General features: G+C 45.9%; 1 pseudogene; it reads right to left on the bottom strand.

Moving 5' to 3' along the window:
- Positions 1-1,166: 1,166 nt before the first annotated feature.
- On the bottom strand, positions 1,167-2,084 carry LOC105867033 (nudC domain-containing protein 2 pseudogene; annotated as a pseudogene).
- Positions 2,085-17,060: the final 14,976 nt, after the last annotated feature.

Raw genomic sequence — 17,060 nt, 5'->3', positions numbered from 1 at the left:
TTCAGGCTGCTCAATAGACACAGCCAAAAGGAGCCCAACCGTAAGAGCTTCTTGAAATCTCTTCTCCTGTGCATTGGTCCTCAAGCTCAGCTGCACACTGGAATCATCCGGGGAACTGTATGAAGTGCTACTGCCTAGGCCTGTGCACACAGAGCCTGATTGAATTGTTCCCGGATGAGGCCTGGGCACTGAGATGTTTTAATCTCCGCAGATGATTCTAAGGTACAGCTAAGATTGAGAGCAATGATCTCTAAGGGGCTGTTCCAGGTGAGCAGGGGAGGACGACATGACTTTAGCAAGGAGAGGTCAAGGTCATTTCTGGATAGCTTGCACTATCTGTGCTGGGACAATCACCTCTCAGGTGACCCATCATCCAATGTGTTGTCCCAGTTTAGCAAGGGACGTCCCATGCCCCAAGAAACGCCTCAGGCCCAGCCAAATTGAATCTCCTTATTATCCCCCACCCCAACCCAGGTTAGCTCAGTTCTTCTGCATCACGGAAGGAGGGGAGGTCAGAGCTCCCCAGGCATCTCAGGAGAGGGAAGAGAAGGAGGGAAGGGTGTGAAAAGACGAGCTAGTGGAGGGATGGGGTCTGTGATCCCTCCAGACTATAATGCACTATTTCATGACCCCCTAATTTCATGAAAGTCCACCCATTCAGAAAACACTTGATATGAATAACCCTTTTCTTTGGAAAACTGGAAAGGTGGCTGAGTTTAATTCCAGGGTTGAAATAGTGTGGGATTCTGGCAAGTCCCCTGAGGCTGAAGTGGCTTTGAGATGACAAGCCCCTGAAGAATTTGCAGATATCTTGTAAGAGGGTTTAGACTTGGTGGAACTGGTGTGGTTTGATGCTATTTTTATCTGGACCTTGGAGCAAGGCTGAATCCCACGGGCATCCATCACATGCACAGTCTTTTCTTGGACACCTTTTATTGGGCAGACTCTGTGCCTGCACCCATTTCCCAGGGGAGGATGGAGATGGTGCGTGTGGTGGAAAGAGAGCACGAAGTTACTACAGAGAAGGGGTTCATTGGGGGTGGGCAAGGTGGGGGCTGAGGGTGGCCAGGCTGGCACAGATGGGGCCCCTGGAGAAGGGAAACAGGCTTAACTGGTTTCACGGGGGGGGGGGGGGGGAGAGGGGAGGGGGGCTGTTTTACAGTATGTTTTTTTTTTTTTTCTATTTAGAAAATTTTATTGAACATCACACTTAAGAAAAACTTAATATTACCTGAAGGCACCCTTTCATTTCACATGATCTACCCTAATGTTTTTTATATTAAAAATATGGTTAAATATGAAATTAGTAAAATGCAGCATATAAAACTTCATGCTGAGCAAAAACAAGTCCAAAAAAGTTCCCATACATCCATAGAATAATTCCAACAGGACATGTTTCCTATGTAAATCATACCTGAATGCAATTTTTAGAACCATTTTAAAATATATTTTGCAATTTGTTAACTGTAGGCATCCACATTTTTCTTCCACCACATAAATCTGTTCCTTTGATTAAGTTGGCAATATCTGCTAGGATCCACAGAATGCAGCAAAAAAAAACAACAAAAAAAACCCCCAGTGGTTATTTCTCAAGATTTGAGAAATCTGGTCCACCTTTAGTGTAGTTTCCTGAGATTTCTGCTCCACTGAAGTCAAAACCAGGATTTTCTTTCTGGAATCTCTCTAATGTAAGCTTTCTCTGCATTTGGTCTTGGACCCAAGGATCAGCTGCATATTCAGATTCTAGAAGAGAAGTCCAACAATTTGCTGCATCTCTCTTTGTCTTTGTAAGAACAATACGAACCATTTTTCTATCCTCCAAAGTCCATGTTCCCTCATCAGCTATTGTAGAATCAAAGAGTTTGCCCTGCCGCTACCTTGAGGATCTCACGGCCACCCACCGCCAGCGCCACATGCCTGCTCTGCAGGCCACACTGGATATCCTGGGCGCGAGTGCCTGGTGGCACCTGAACTTCAATGAACACCTCCTCCAGGGTCTGGTACCACTGGCCCCACGGGGTCCCGCACAGAACCACCCCACTGCACTCCTCAAATGGGGCAGACATGATCCAATCGCCTCCCGGCTGCAGCCGCACCAAGCGAGCCGAGCCTACAGCATGTTTTAAATAATAAATCATGCCAGCTTGAAAAGTGGCCATTGGCCAGGCATCTGACATAATTAAATGTGCAGAAATCACTTACAAAATGACCTTGAAGGCCCCCAGTCATCCCTGAAGTTGACCAGACTTGTGGTTGGAAACAGTTTCTTTTCTTTTTTTTTTTTGTTTTTCAAGCCTCCATTTCCACACTGGCCTTGCCATCCCTGAGAAACCAAATTTGAAAAGTTTCCGACTGGCCTTCGGTGCTCTGATTTTTTTAGAGGGAAGGAAAACACCTATTAAAAATGTTCGTTCCGGGCGGATGGCTGCTTCCAGCAGCCTTGGTGCCAGAGTAATGAATCCAGAATCCCCAGCCCTTGCCCAAATCTCAATGGCTAGCAATTAAATTTCCACTAACAGTTTGTTTTATCACCTCGGTTAGCTTGTTGACATATAATAGGTGCTGCTGAGAGGTACATCTAGTTAATGATTTTCTTTTACATATTGATATTAGTACCTGGAGTGGGAACATCTCCTCTTCAGAATATGATTACTATTTTGAAATCTTAAGCACAGGAGGGAAATCCGCTTCTATAAATTAAACAAGAAGTTCTGAGAACTTCTATCTTCAGTTCCCATCCAGACACTAATGCATCTCATTTACTTTGTGCTGTTCCCCTGAGTTATCTGTGTCACGCAGACGATTCTTGCATGTCACGTTAACTATCTATTGAAAAAAAGCTCGAAGTGTGCTCGTAACAGTGCCCTGAGCCAGGATGCAAGGTAGAGAGCAGAACATGAAAAATTCATCACTGTTACATTTCAAATTGCTTGGATATTTTAATTCGAAGAGGAAAGAACCCATGTCAGCTAAAGATGGAGCTATAATTAAACTGATATATGGCGTTCGCAATTGCCTCCAAACCTGCTCCAGTTGTCATGTGTTTCTTTTTCCCCATCTTTAAACTATACGAAATCAATTATCTCCACAACCAGTGGCGAGGATGGCATGCCAACTGCTTACTCCTGAAGTGGATAAATTATTTGAAATTCGTTATTGATGTGAACCACCCTGCAGACGAAAGCCCTGTCCTCGGATCTGGGTGTGGGCTCAGGAAGGCACACCCCTGGCCTCTGTCCCCAAGCGCGGGGCAAGGTCCTTCTGTTCCAGATGCTGGGGCAGGGGAGCAAGGCAGCACAAAGCAGGCTTCACTTCTAGAGTGACCGCCCCTTAACCCGGTGGCTTTACACATAGTGACAAACATGTTCCCAGTATACCCCTGAGTGACAGCTACAGGGTAAAGGGGGGACAGACGTCCTGGACTGAAAATACCTCTGTGTGTGGAGGATGCCAGCCACCTGGAGCGGTGATAGGCACTGTAGCATACAGGATCTGAAACGGAGTTGATGTGGTGTCATTTTGGCTCTCCTATAACCTGTTATCTCTCGCCAAGACTTCACGTCTGATTAGTCCGCTTGGAGGGGACGGGGGACTTTATCAGCCTCACTTCCCTGCACTCCCGTCAACTTCAGAAATGCAGCGAAGGAATTTAAGATGAGGTGTCACATCTTCCTATCAAATTCCTTTGTGAGCACCCCACCCCACCAGCCAGGTGCCTCCTTAGGAAAACATTCATAAAGGGGGGCGTCTCAGCGGGCTTCACCCAGGCGATGTGTTCTGCAGTTACATCTTCCTGGGTCAGCGTCTCCCAGTTGGCGCTGGACTGGCCCTGCTGAGTTCTCTTTGTCACCCACACGGGCAAGGCCTGCTGGAGATGGGCAAGGCTGCCCCCTTTGGGACCCTTGCCTGAGCATGGGGAAGTCTTGGAACAAACTGCTGACAAGTCCATCCTCCCTAGCTGTCACCTCATAACTGCATCTGATCATTTTTCTGCTCTAGCTCCAGGGTCCCTGGCAGGGCCTGGAGTCCACAGGGTTTTCTAGAGCCAGGTCCTGCTGCACTTCCTGGCAAAGGAAGGGGCCAGGCTCCTGTGCCAGTTCACAGTCTCAAATCCACCCCACCCTCAGTTAATCTGTGACGTTCTCCCATGCTAAAGAAGAGAGATGAGGGACAGCAGGATTGGCCCTTAGAAGAGTTACAATGTCCCAGAAATATCCCCCTGGCATTGCTTGGCAGGTGCCTTCCCTTGGCAGGTGCCTTCTCAAACTTACCCCACCCCAGCTATAGGCAAGTGCTTCTGTGACACATCCTTTTATAAGGAACAAGAGCATAAACTCATTTGCAGGGGCCAATTAGGAACTCAGTGTGTGGTTTGATTCTAGAAAACTGATTTGGAAGATGAGTGCTTCAACCAGAGACAGGAGTCTGTAACAGTGAAATTGCAGACACTGAAAGATGGGGCACTTTGGAACCCTGGCAAGATAGTGTTGGGTCCCTTGAATCATATTCTATGAACATGGGTGTCTTAATTGCTAAAACGGGATGATAATAGCAAGCTTGTGTCTTACTTCTGTCGGAGTTACAGGATGTGATGGCTGACTGAGGACATGCCAGTGAAGTGCCACACGAAGGGAAAAGTGCGTAGAATAATGTCATTCTTTTCTGTAAGAGGATGTGGTTTTTAGTGAACAAAGCTCCCCTGGATTCAGTCCAGGCAGGAGAATCTGCCAGCTGACCTCGCAAGGCTAATTCTGTCCGCTGAATTCCAGGTAGGCTCCGAGGAACGCTCCTGGGGTTGATCCTGGAGTCCAGGCTAGAGCCGGTTGGTTCCTGAAGCCCTTCTGAGAGCTCCATAAGCACCTTGTGTTACATGCCCTGCTTCAAATAGATAAAATGTCTTATTCCTCCTGTCGCTCGGCTCCGTCGGATAGAGGACACTAAGGCGAACGCATCGTTCCTGCTGAGGACAGCATGGAAGGGCAGAAGCACTCCTGCCACCACAGAACCGACCCACCAGGGGGCTGCTGCCTCCGCCACCATTTGAGAGGTGCAGGAACACATCACGCAGGTGTGGTCTGGGGACCAGGGAGCCGCCTCCCACTCCCAGGAATGGACTGTGTTTGCCAGGAGCAACGGCCAAAGCAAGGAAGATGCCTCTCTTTCCACTTCTTCTGTAACTCACGAGAGTGCACATAATGGGCAGAGAGTAACTGATACCCAGAACCACAACTGCAAACAAACCTATAGTTTTTGGTTTTCCAGCTTCCCCCGTTAGGGAAGAAAGAAACAGGAATGGATGCTGAGTGCAATTCACCGTCTAGCTTCTTGCTCTATGCCGTCCTAAGTGCCCTAAAGACTTCAGTAATTTCGAAAAGGGAACAAGGGAGGAATAAACAAAGAAAGTGCAAGGCATTAAAACAACCAACATAGCTTTCTCATTCACATTTCCAATTAGGGCCCATCTCCCCATTCTCCCATAGCATAGCTATGTTTCTTCCTCAGGGACTGCCCACCAGAAATGATTCGTCCTTCAGATGAAACCCAGAGGTGAGTGCATAGGATGGTAAGGGTATATCAGCTAGGATGCTTTTTGGTTGCAAATGGAAAAATAAGCCAATAAAACTAACTTACAAATGACTTGGATTTATTGTCTCATATAAAGCCCAAAAAGTGTGGACCTTAGGTGTTGTCTGATTAGGGCTTCAACCCTCTTTCTCTAGATTTCTTTGTGTGTTGGCATGGTTCACAGGCTGGCTTCCCTCATGGCCACAAGATGGCTGCAGAAGCAATGAAGGCAATATATCCCTTATTTACTCCAGGGAAGAGAAACAGTAGCTTTTACCACTCAAAGATCCTGAATTTCTCTGATCGAATTGCGTCTACACCAATAATCAGGCAGGCCTAGGCCTGCTGTTCTCTGAACTCATTGTGCTACAGATAGACTCCATTTCACCCAATTTGTTTGTCTGCTACCCACTGGGGCAGGGTAGAATTGTGCTGGAAATGCAACTCAGTACACTCCACTTGGAGGGACAATGGCCAGCTTTAATCCCTTGCAGGCCTGGGAGCCAAGCTGCATCTTAACCACACATTGAGCCAAACATGAACGACTGGACAAGTGGAGACCTATGCATGGGAACTGGCACGGGACTGCCCATCCACTGCTCATGGGGGAGGCTGGTTCTGGGAGGCTTAAGTTGAGCCCAGACATCACGTCTCCTGGCTAGGCCACCATATTCCGGAAACACACGTGGCATCAGGACACAGGAACACGGGTTTCTACTTCCATGCAGCACTCCAACATTGGACTCGAGATTCCTTCCCTTCCCACCCGGGATTACCTGCAGGAAACAGCATAGACAAGGTCTGTTTTGGAGTGAGGTAGACTGAGGTTAAATATTAGCTATTCTATTAAGTTAATAGCTATGAAATAACTAGTTTCCTAAGCCTCGGTTTCCTTATCTGCAAATGAGGTTCATGCTACCTAGCTTATAGGACTGTTGTGAGGAATAAAAAAATAATGTCAGCAGATGACTTGGAACAGTGTCTGGCATATTGATATTTCTTAGCCATCTCTCCCCTCGACTCCCCAAGGGATCAAGATGAGCACCAACTTGGTTGGCATGATTATTTGGCTGCCTCTAATGCACCAGGTCCCTGCCTTAGAAATCCAGGACACCTGCTGTCATGTGGAGGAATATGCACATTGAACAACAGGTAAATATTGAAAACCTACTATCTCTGTGCCCAGTACTATTAAAGATGCTATGGGGATGGCAGAAGAAGGAGAAATTAATGGCATTTGCTTTGAAGGAATCCATCTTGGTTGGCACAATAAGATTTATGCTAATGAGGATCTAGGGAATCCTGTCTTTGGGCCTTGCTGGCCTTCTGTGATCTTCTGGGTCAATGTCAAGGTTAGAATTGTACTGTCCTTGTGACTCTATGAAGGACACTCATGTTAGGCAGGTGACAGTGTATCCTTTGAATACATCCTTCACTCTGGACAAAACCGTAAATCTGGCCAAGTGTGAATACATGGAGTCCAAGCTCACCTGTCTCGGATCCCGACCTTCCAGAGGCTTCTCTTTCCTCTCTTTTCTTCCAGCTTGGTTCCCAGTGAGCTGCTACCTAAGAACATTATCTAAGCATCAAATTCTTGGACTAAGGTATTAGAAATCAAAGTATAAGAAGACTTAAGGTGTTCTTCACCTGTGATATTTGGTTGAAAGGTTTGAACCCTTATTGATAAATCTATCTTTATAGCCTCTGATTGGAGAGACACTCTTGTGCATATTACCCAGATTTGGCCAAAAAAATGATCACGAGGATGATGAAAATGTTACTGAATGTAATAGCCAATATGTGTGGTATACTTGCTACATACTAGGCACTGTTCTAAGACTTTCACACATATTGATCCTTGAATTCTCATAATACCTCATGAGATAGGCACTATTATTATGATAATTTTATGGGCACTGAAATTGAGGCACAGAAAACTTTCTCAAGTTCACACAGTAGTAAGGAGAAGAGCCTGGATATGAGCCAGAGCCTAAGACCTTAGGCTCTCCTACATCTCTGTGGGAGGTGGAGGGAAATCTGCTTGGGCTCCTAGGGAACATTTTCCTCCATAATGAAAGAGCAGCACAAGGAGAAAACCTTTTACACAAGTAGAAAACCTTTTTTGTCCTTTTTCCTCCTTTCCTTGAATGTTCTTGTGTTAAGGAGTAGTGGCAGCCATCTTGTAACCATGAGACAATAAGCTTGAGGACAAAAGCCAAGAAATTCAAGGCAATGGAATAAAGAATGCAAAAAGTCTGGTCTTTGGTGACAGTACTGTGTTGCTAAACCAACCCGTGGACTGCCAACTTCTGGACTTCTTTTAAATAAACAATACACATCCTTATCATTAAGCCACTGCTAGATCTTCTGTTACTAGCAGAAAGCTTCCTAATTGATATGGTGGAAGCCGTCCACATTGTGCCTTCGCAAACCTCTTCACATGGGTATCCACATACCCTGCATCTTGCCAATAAAAATTCCAACCCTATTTTGTCATTAGGTTACTAATGCCAGGTAAGGTCCATTTATTTTAGTAAATTTGGGAACAAGAATATTATCTTCAGGAGTCAGAGTTGGAAAAATCTTTTGTGTTAACAATCAGTAATCCAACTGTCACTTTCCTTGATAAAATTGAACCCAGACCCTGCAGTGGATCAAGAGAGACTCACCACGGAGGTGGTGATGGTGGAGCAGCATCTAAGAGCATCCTCCGAACACCCTCGCTGGGAATCACCATCAGCACTTTCTCTAAGGTTCTGAGTCATTACTCAAGACAGTAAGGCCAGAGAGATTTCAGAAGAGCCCTTGAAAGATTCTTCTTTGAATTTCAGGATCCTTATCTGATCATAGTGAGCAACCTTACATAAAAAAAAAAACTTTAAGCTTTAGTTTATGAGAAAGAACTTTCTTTTTTTTTTCCTTCTTTCTTTCTTTTTTTTTGCTTGGCTAATTTTGAAATTTTTTGTACACATGGGGTCTTGCTATGTTGCTCAAGCTGGTCTAGAACTCCTGATCTCAAGTGATCCTCCCACCTTGGCCTCCCAGAGTGTGGAATTACAGGCATGAGCCACCACACCTAGCCCTAAGATTCTTGTTTGAAGATTCACCCCCATTGGTTGAAATTGGGAATATCTACCTGCTTTACACCTCTCTCCCCCCGGAGGACAACCACAAATTCAGCACAGTTGAGTGAAATCCAACGGAATTCACACAACTCAATATAACACAGTGTAATACAACAAAATGAACCCAGCAATCAACACTAGAGCAGTTGGATGTGTGTACACACAAATAACCCTTATCATGCTTGCATGCTCCTTAATGTCCTGGGTGATTTTCACTATTAGAAGATGGCCACCTTTCCCACACTTCTTTCCCTAAGCTACTAGGAAGAAGTTGCAGCTAACAGAAGAAAGGCGGGCTTTCTCCCAGTGGGCCCTGCCTGGGCTGGAGTCCAGGGGCCTCTCAGCCTGGATGTCACCCTGTTATAAGCTGATCACTCATCTTTCTATATAGACATTTTTGAAACGTTTGACATTTTACAATACAACACATCATTCAACCCCCTTTTTCCCATTAAGACATTATTCTGGGAACGTCTCTTTGCTATTTTTAGGACCATTGATTTCTTTTTGAATCATTCTGGCTGCGTTATTCGTGATGTCCTCAGACAATACTTTTGGTCTGACTCCTCTATCGACACCTAGCAGAGGCATCCTGCCGATCCGTTAGCACGCGCGGCAGGAGGGAGGGGGCTGGGGAAGGAACCTCAGCCCCCCTGGCCCTTCCTCTTCTTCCCCTGCAGAAATAATCATGATAACAATAATGACACCACCGCCCTGCATTTATATGGAACATTGTACTTTTCCAAGAGCGTGCACCTTTCAATGAGCAATACATAATATCTTTCAAAAGATGAGAACAGAACAGTATGCCAGAGGAATAATTTTTGATTGGGGTAAGGAGGGCGGGTAGCAGTACACGTACCCTGGGGGGGGGGGAGTTTCTTATCAGTTTCGTATCTCTCTTGAGGTAGGGAAATCTATTCTGTTGATCGCCTCATTTACTTCCAGGCCTGGTCCTTTTGATTATGCCACTACTCTGTTTTCCTTGGCCCAAGTGGGGACAACCTCCCACCAACATTCAACACAGCTAAGAGTCTAAAATTTTCTTAAGACACCAACCATACTCTTTAAGCAAGTAATTTCTGTCCTTACTTTCTAGGTAAATTGGGTTATCATCAAATGAAGAGTGTTGAAATGGGGTTTGTTTTAGGAACTTTAGGAGGAGATTTCCATTGGAGGGTAGCCATGGCTTAGTGGAAAGAGAGCTGGATGTAGTGCCAGGCACCCTGGGTTCAAAGCTTGGCTCTGCCAGTTCCTAGCTGTGTGACACTGAAATGGCAATACCAACCTCTGCTTGTAACGAAAATTAAATGACACAAATGTATGAAGAAGCACTTGGCACATTGGAAAGTAATGTATAAATGCAGCATGAGGTAGACGAGGGAGCTTGGGTTTTGTAGCAGGTACGTCTGGCTTGAAACCCGGCATGGCAGATTCCTAACAATTGTAACCTGGGCAAGTGACTTAAGCTTTCTGAGCCTGAGTTTCCACATGTGTAAGAAGGAGCTACAGGACTGGAGACAATGACCAGTGCTAGTAAATGATGGCAGCTGCCACTACTGCTGTCACTTGTCTCTCAAAACCCACTCCAAAGTCCCTCTTCTCACTAGTAGAGGAGAAAAACACAATGACATGTCTGTAATTAATAATTATTAATAAAGATTTTCCCCATTGAGTCATGCTAGGTACTACAGCCCAGATAATTACAGGTGTATTAAGTTGTCCCGAGGCCTCTGTCCTTGATAACTGCTTGGGACTGTGACCACAATGAGTTCCACCAATAATGGTAGAACATAAAAGAGAGCCTTGCTTCAGTGGGGTGGGAGGTCTACCACTCTTTCACCCTTGCTCCCTCGCCCTCCACCTGCACCATCTTAGTAAGGGCTTTGACCTCCTTTTATCTGCTCAGAATTTTTGAGGTCATATTCAAAAGTTGCTTTTAGCAGGCCAGTTTAATGTCAATGTAAAAAAAAAATGACTTTTTTCCTTCTGATTTTTAAATGGTTCAAATCTAAAGTCACATACACTCAGAATTCTGGATATGATGGTGTGATGCAGTGTACGCTTTTCCTGAGTATGGGCCGGGCAATATTCCCTCTAAGAAAATTTGGTTGTCGTTTCAGATACCTAGAATGGGTAGAAGACAACATGAACACTCTTTAAGCAGAATGGCTGCTAAGGTACTTGACTGGAAAACTAGTGGAATCCAAAGGTATTTGCCTTCAATTAGGAATATAGGCGTTGCGTGACTCATGTGACCACAAAGACCCATTTCTGCTTGGTGAAATTAAGATTGAGTATGTACATGACATAAGTGAGTTCTTACATTAACAAGAAGACATGTGCAAGAATATTCATAGTGATTTAACTTATAATGGTCTCAAATTGGAAACAACTCAAATGTCAACTAACAGCCGTAAATAAGATATGATACATTCACACAATGGACTATTACGTAGCAATAAAAAAGAACAGAGTACTGATGCATCCAATAGCTCATTGTTAAGTGAAGAAGCCAGACACAAAAGAGCACATACTGTGTGATTCCATTTATATGAAGGTCAAGAACAGCCAAAATGAATCTTCGCTGATAGAAGTCACATTTTGGTGAAAGGAAAGTACTGACTGGAAGGTCCATGAGGGAGCCCTTTGTGATGCTGAATTATAAATATTATTGCCTTTCTGAAAAGTGGTTTGAAAATGGAATAAATTTAATGTAGCCAAACAGTTTCTCTAGGTCTGTGGTTTCACATTTTAAGAAAAATTTCATGTGGCCACATGAGTATAGACTCAGAGAAGCCCAGCATTCTCATTAATAGCCATTCAATCATTAGCCTCTAAAATTCTATAGTATGGAACATTTATTAATATTAATAGACAGTTGTTGAATGAACAAATGAATATGTTTTTTCCAATTATTCATATAACTTTATATTGAAACAAGTCATTTGCTGGCCAGCCACTACTTTCTAATTTGATTTGACACCTGAGTTGACCAAAATATTAGTGGTCCATATTCAACAGGTGAGATGCTGTCACAGCCTTCTCAGAAGCAAAGATGTCTGGGGAGACCTGGAGGCCTCGAGCTAGACCACGCACACATTCTGGGCCTTGGTTCCTGCCTCCAGTTGAACTTACTCTGCTCTTTGGACTTGAGGCCTTTGAACTAAAGCATGCCCTTGCAAGATTTCCCGGCTTCCTTGTTTGGACTGGAGAGGAATGAGAAACACCATTCTTACGGTATTTCAGGATCTTGTCTTCCTGTCCAGTCCCTAAAGGAGGAAGTTCAGAGAGGGGCAAAGGTTCAATCTAGTCTCACCATTTACAGACCATCCGGCCACCCCCTGTGCCCTGAGCACGTCTCTCTTGAGAGTTTAGCCCCTCCACCGACCTGAGCCCCCTTCTCGTTGTTTTCCATACCAATCAGGGCCTTTATACACCTTCTTCCCAAAAAAAGCTCTCCAAAAGGGTTTGAAATTTTATCATCTTTTTGAGAATAATTATTGTAATAAAAATCTTTTATTTGAGTGGAGTTTGCTATTTGCAAAATCCTTCTTGTGATCCTATGAAATAGGTGACAGCAGGCATTACTTCCTCCACTTTAAAAAAAGTGCAAAACAGGGGCTCAAAGAGGTCAGCAGATTCTTCTCAAGGCCTCATGGTCTCACTGTGCAGGAGCAGAGGTCAGAATCTGGGTGTTCTCACTGTGAGCCTGTTTCTGCCCTGCTTCTTGGCTTCCCTCTTTCTGACAGTCAGTTCCCAGCCTCTGACCATAGTCTCCCACTTTGGAGACTTGCCCTGAGAGTGAGAAGGCCCAACATCCCCAGGGAGGTTGATGCTAGGAATGAGCTTCAGGACCTACCAAGGGCTCACAGTAGCCTCTGGTGCCTTCTCTGTATCCTCAGGGTCTGTCATAGAACTTGAAACAGAGGGATCCTCCGTAAAAGGGTGCTGCAGTGACATAACCTCTGATGCTGCAAGCTTAGTACCCCAGAGCTGCTACCAAGTGTTAAATCAGTAAAGCAAGGAGGATTAAAGGTCCTCCTGCCACCCCAGCATTTTCCAATAATAACAATTATTATTGTTATTATGTATTGAGAGCTTACAGTGTACCAACAACCTCGAGACAGGGTCTCACTCTGTTGCCTAGGCTGCAGTGCAGTAGCATCATCCTAGCTCAGTGCAACCTCAAAGTCCTGGGTTCAAGCAATCCTCCTGTCTCAGCCTCCCCAGCAGCTGAGATTATAGGCATGTGCCACCATGCTTGCCTAATGTTTTAAAAAATTCTTGTAGAGATGAGGTCTCACTATGTTGCCCAGGTGGGTCTGGAACTCCTGGCCTCAAGCAATCCTGCCTCAGCATCCCAAAGGGCTGGGATTATAGGTGTGAGTCACCATGCCCAGCCTAAGATAGGCACTTTTTAATTACAGTTTTATAGGTGAGGAAACCAAGGCTCAAATAAGGGGCTTGCCCAAGATTACTCAGGCGGTGCATGAAGGAGTCGGGACAGAGAGGAAGAGAAGGGGGGTGGGTGTGAAAACTCAGGCAATCTGAGTCCAGAAACCATGCCCTTAGTTCTAAGCAGGTCCCTCCACAGAGAACCTGTCCCAAGGTCAAGGTGATTCTTAGCTTGAGGCTTTGGCTGCCTGTTCTCTGGGCTGACACGCCACCTCTATCAGCAGGTTCACCTGCCTTCAGTGTTTGCGTTTAATTTTCTCATCCTTCTTATTTTCCACAGTATAAAAGGTGGTCTCCCTCTTTTCCTCCTTCCCTTCCTCTCTGTCCCTGGTTTTTTCCACTCACTTCTCAAGATCGTTCCTCCTCCTCCACCTCCCCACCCCATCTCTTGCCCTACAGTCTTTCTCTTGCAGCAATGTTGGCACAACCTGAAGTGAGAGCGGGAAACAATCTGGAGAAGAGCTGAGGGTGCCCCAGAGCCTCCGGTTCTTTCTCCCATGCAGGATGAGTCAACCAGCCCAGGAGGCCATCCGCTCACTCAACTCACACTCACTGGACACCACTGGGCACCAGGCACTGGGCATACGATGGTGAGTAGAAGCAACCAAATACCCACACTACAAATGTAAAAATACCACTGGATTAGTACAATTAAGGGGAGAGAACTCTGCCAACAGGACCATAGTGGCATCTGAGCTAGCCTGGAAATAGTACTAGCTAGCCAAACCTTAAGGAGGGCATATCTCTGTGTCTGGCTGTTGTAGGTGACATCAATGTCTCAACTTGTTCAATATTGACAGTCATCCTGTGGGGTGAGTACTATTACTAGTCCCATTTTACAGATGAGGAAAATGTAGCACAAAGAAGTTCAACGATTCGCTCAAAGCCAGAAAGCTGGTGAGTCGCAGGGTTGGAATTCAAGCACTGCTGGTGGGCCCCAGAGTCTGTGCTCTCTAGCCCCACGCTGTGTTGCTGACAAGGCAGGACAGGCTTTCCTGGGGAGGTGACAACTGGGCTGAGATCCAAGACAGCACCCCTTTTCTCAGAACAGGACTCGTCTTCAGATTACTCAAGAAGAGTGCTCCAAGAAGTCCTTCCGGATTGATTGATCAGAATTGGTCCAAGAGTCAAACTCTATTTGCCACCCCCGGTCAGTTTAGTCAACCTGAAACTACTCAGATGTGGCTTTGAAGTGCCTTCTCTGTGACAGGGAGGCAGCAACAGGTGGTTAGCCACTTAACATTTGGAGCAGTTGGGTTGTCCCAACATGGCAGTAGCTCGAGCAGCCTGGACTGGGTCTTCATTTCCTGGGACAGAGTGACAGGGAACCACAGCAGGACTGGAAGGTCTGAGAACTTCAAGGGGGGCTGTGTGGGGAGTGCGAATCAGCTGTGGACCACGCATCGAGCAGACGACACACACCGCTGACTCGCAGCCAGATAGAAACGATGCGAGAACGGCAGTCGCGGCTGGCCCTGAGCATCGGCTTCCAAGCAGGGAATTCAAAACATCTGCTCCAGCGCTGACCTCCACACCACTTCCCTCCTATAGTCCCGCCCTGCCCAGCTGTTCTCCAGCAAGCAGGGCCCAGCTCCCTGTGAAAGCCCAGAACAGACGGCACCGTGGGACGGGGAGGGAGGACTCAGCGTTGAAACAAGGCTCCTAAAATCACTTACACCTTAGTCACGTTCCTCTGTTTTACTTAAGTCCTGCCATTGTTTCAAGCACTCACATTACATATTGTCTTTTTAAAAAATATATATTGAATGTGGTTATACTTGTATGAATAGATCAGTATGATATAAGTGATATTTAGTAACCGATAATTACTACGTGTTAGCCATCTGCTATTCCTGAGGGTTTCACCAAACCCTTTCATAAAAGCAAAATGATACTCCCCAGCCAAATTATATAACATTAACAGAATATTTTATATGCGAAATGCTGTATTTCTTTACTTTTCATTCAACCGAAAATGTACACAGTCAGTAACAAGCCATTTCAGCTGCATATTTATCCAAAACATTTCATAGGCAAAAAAAGTCAAGTGAGAAAAATAACAGTTCAGCCACATGAGGGCTAGGAAAACACATTAGAAAAGGGATCCTCATTACAATAATAAACGAGGGTCCAATTAAGGCTGCCACATGCAGGGCGGGTCCATGCTTGGCAGGGAAAGCTGCGCTCAGGAGGTTTTGCCCTTGACTTGGAGAGGTCCCCAGCACCCTAACCAGCATTCCCTGGCGGGCGCTGCAGCTGCCATGGGGAGGCTCCGGCAGCTCCAGCCATTTTTCAGCCTCACGTTTTGGAAAGTTCTTCTGTGTAAGCAGACACCACTTTCCAGGCATGTCTGGGCTCCCACTTTGTCGCCCTGTAACCCTAGCTGTCCTGGACCTTGCTGAGAGCCCCCGAGTCTGCGGGGAGGTGGGGTGGAGACTCTGCAGCTCCTGGTTGGTAGCATTTGCCAAGTGACGGTGACGTGCAGAGCCCTGGGTGGGAGGCTAAGGAAGAAGGCTCACACCTTGCCCCCGCAGACACGATGGGACAAAGGTGTAGTGTAGTGCTAGGACAGTTATTTACCTTCTCTAAGCCTCAGTTTTCTCATCTGCAAAATGGGAACATCATACTTAACCTTCTGGATTGTTTGAGGACTAAGTGATATTATATATGCCAAGCACAGTGCCTGGCCCATAAGAGTCACTTAATAAACGCTCACTTATAATTGTTAAGCTTATGATCTAGTTGAGTAAAGAAATAAAACCACATGACATAGTAGGGAATAATCATGGAACAACATGGCAGAAAATGCAAAACACTCAAGAATGAACTAAATTCGAGATGTTGAAAGGTTCATGGAGAAAAATAGGGCTGAGCTATGAAGGCTGCCCGGAAGAGGCAAGTTTCCCCCAAGAACTTCTCTGTGTTTCAGATACTAAAGGACGCCTGGTCATTTCCAGTCACTGGCAAGGGTGGGGAGGCCTCTGGTGTGGAATAGCTCAGACCTGGTCTTGCTCCGTGGCTCCAAAACTCAGGGCAACAGAGGGGTCTGTTTATGGAAACTTGGGCCCAATAGAATGGGCTTTCTTCTAGAGTGGATGATTGAGAAGGGCAGGGAATTCACAGAGGCACTTAGTGTCCCTGTGTCAGCAGTTTACTTCTAATTAATCTTCTCAGAATTGTTCTATCTGTTCTCAGGCTTGCAAGAGCTTCCAACATTTACCTCCTGACTTCTTAAAGGGGCCAGGGCCTTTTTTTATATGAACATTGAAGAGCCTCCCAAGTAACAGAAAATCTGTGTTAAACAGTTCCATGGCTATTTCCTCCCCGCACCCCCATGCCCTCCATGGAGGGAGATGGAGAGGGGGCGGGGGAGAGAGAGTGACAGGCTGAGAATGGAGGGAAGAGGACGTCAGGAGAGTCCAGGATGGCCCACGGCAACAGGCAAGGAAGGCGGTGGGCAGCATTTGCGGCCTGAGCCTCTCTGGAGGAGGCAGCCATGTTGCTTTGGGCCCGGGAGAGCTGGTGGCCGACCCAGCTGTCTCCCTGCTTTCCACAGTTTTACCTGGAATCCGCAGAGCTTAGGATCCGCACACCCACCTCTGTCTGCCCATTCATTCAGCCAGCTGGCTTTGGTGGTGACTCATGACATACAGCTCAGTTTCAGAGACAAATTTTCTGGCCTCCTGGCTCCTGATGGGATCCGTGTCGTTTGGAGGGCAAGGGAGGAACGAGAGGACCTTACACGCAACCGTTTGATATGTGGCTGAGAAGTTGAGTTTAAATTCAAAGTGTTAACATCCAATCTTATTATAAATACAGTGCAGTAGTTATGTAAAGGAGCCCTGCTTTTTCAGAATGAATAATTCATTTCAGTTTACCTGCTTCAGGAAGTTGGCATACTCAGTCTTCTTA

Source organism: Microcebus murinus, chromosome 3, assembly GCF_040939455.1.
Source record: "Microcebus murinus isolate Inina chromosome 3, M.murinus_Inina_mat1.0, whole genome shotgun sequence".
In the NCBI taxonomy this organism is placed as follows: domain Eukaryota; kingdom Metazoa; phylum Chordata; class Mammalia; order Primates; family Cheirogaleidae; genus Microcebus; species Microcebus murinus.
Note: the sequence above shows the minus strand (reverse complement) of the source record. Positions and strands in the feature narration are given on the sequence as shown.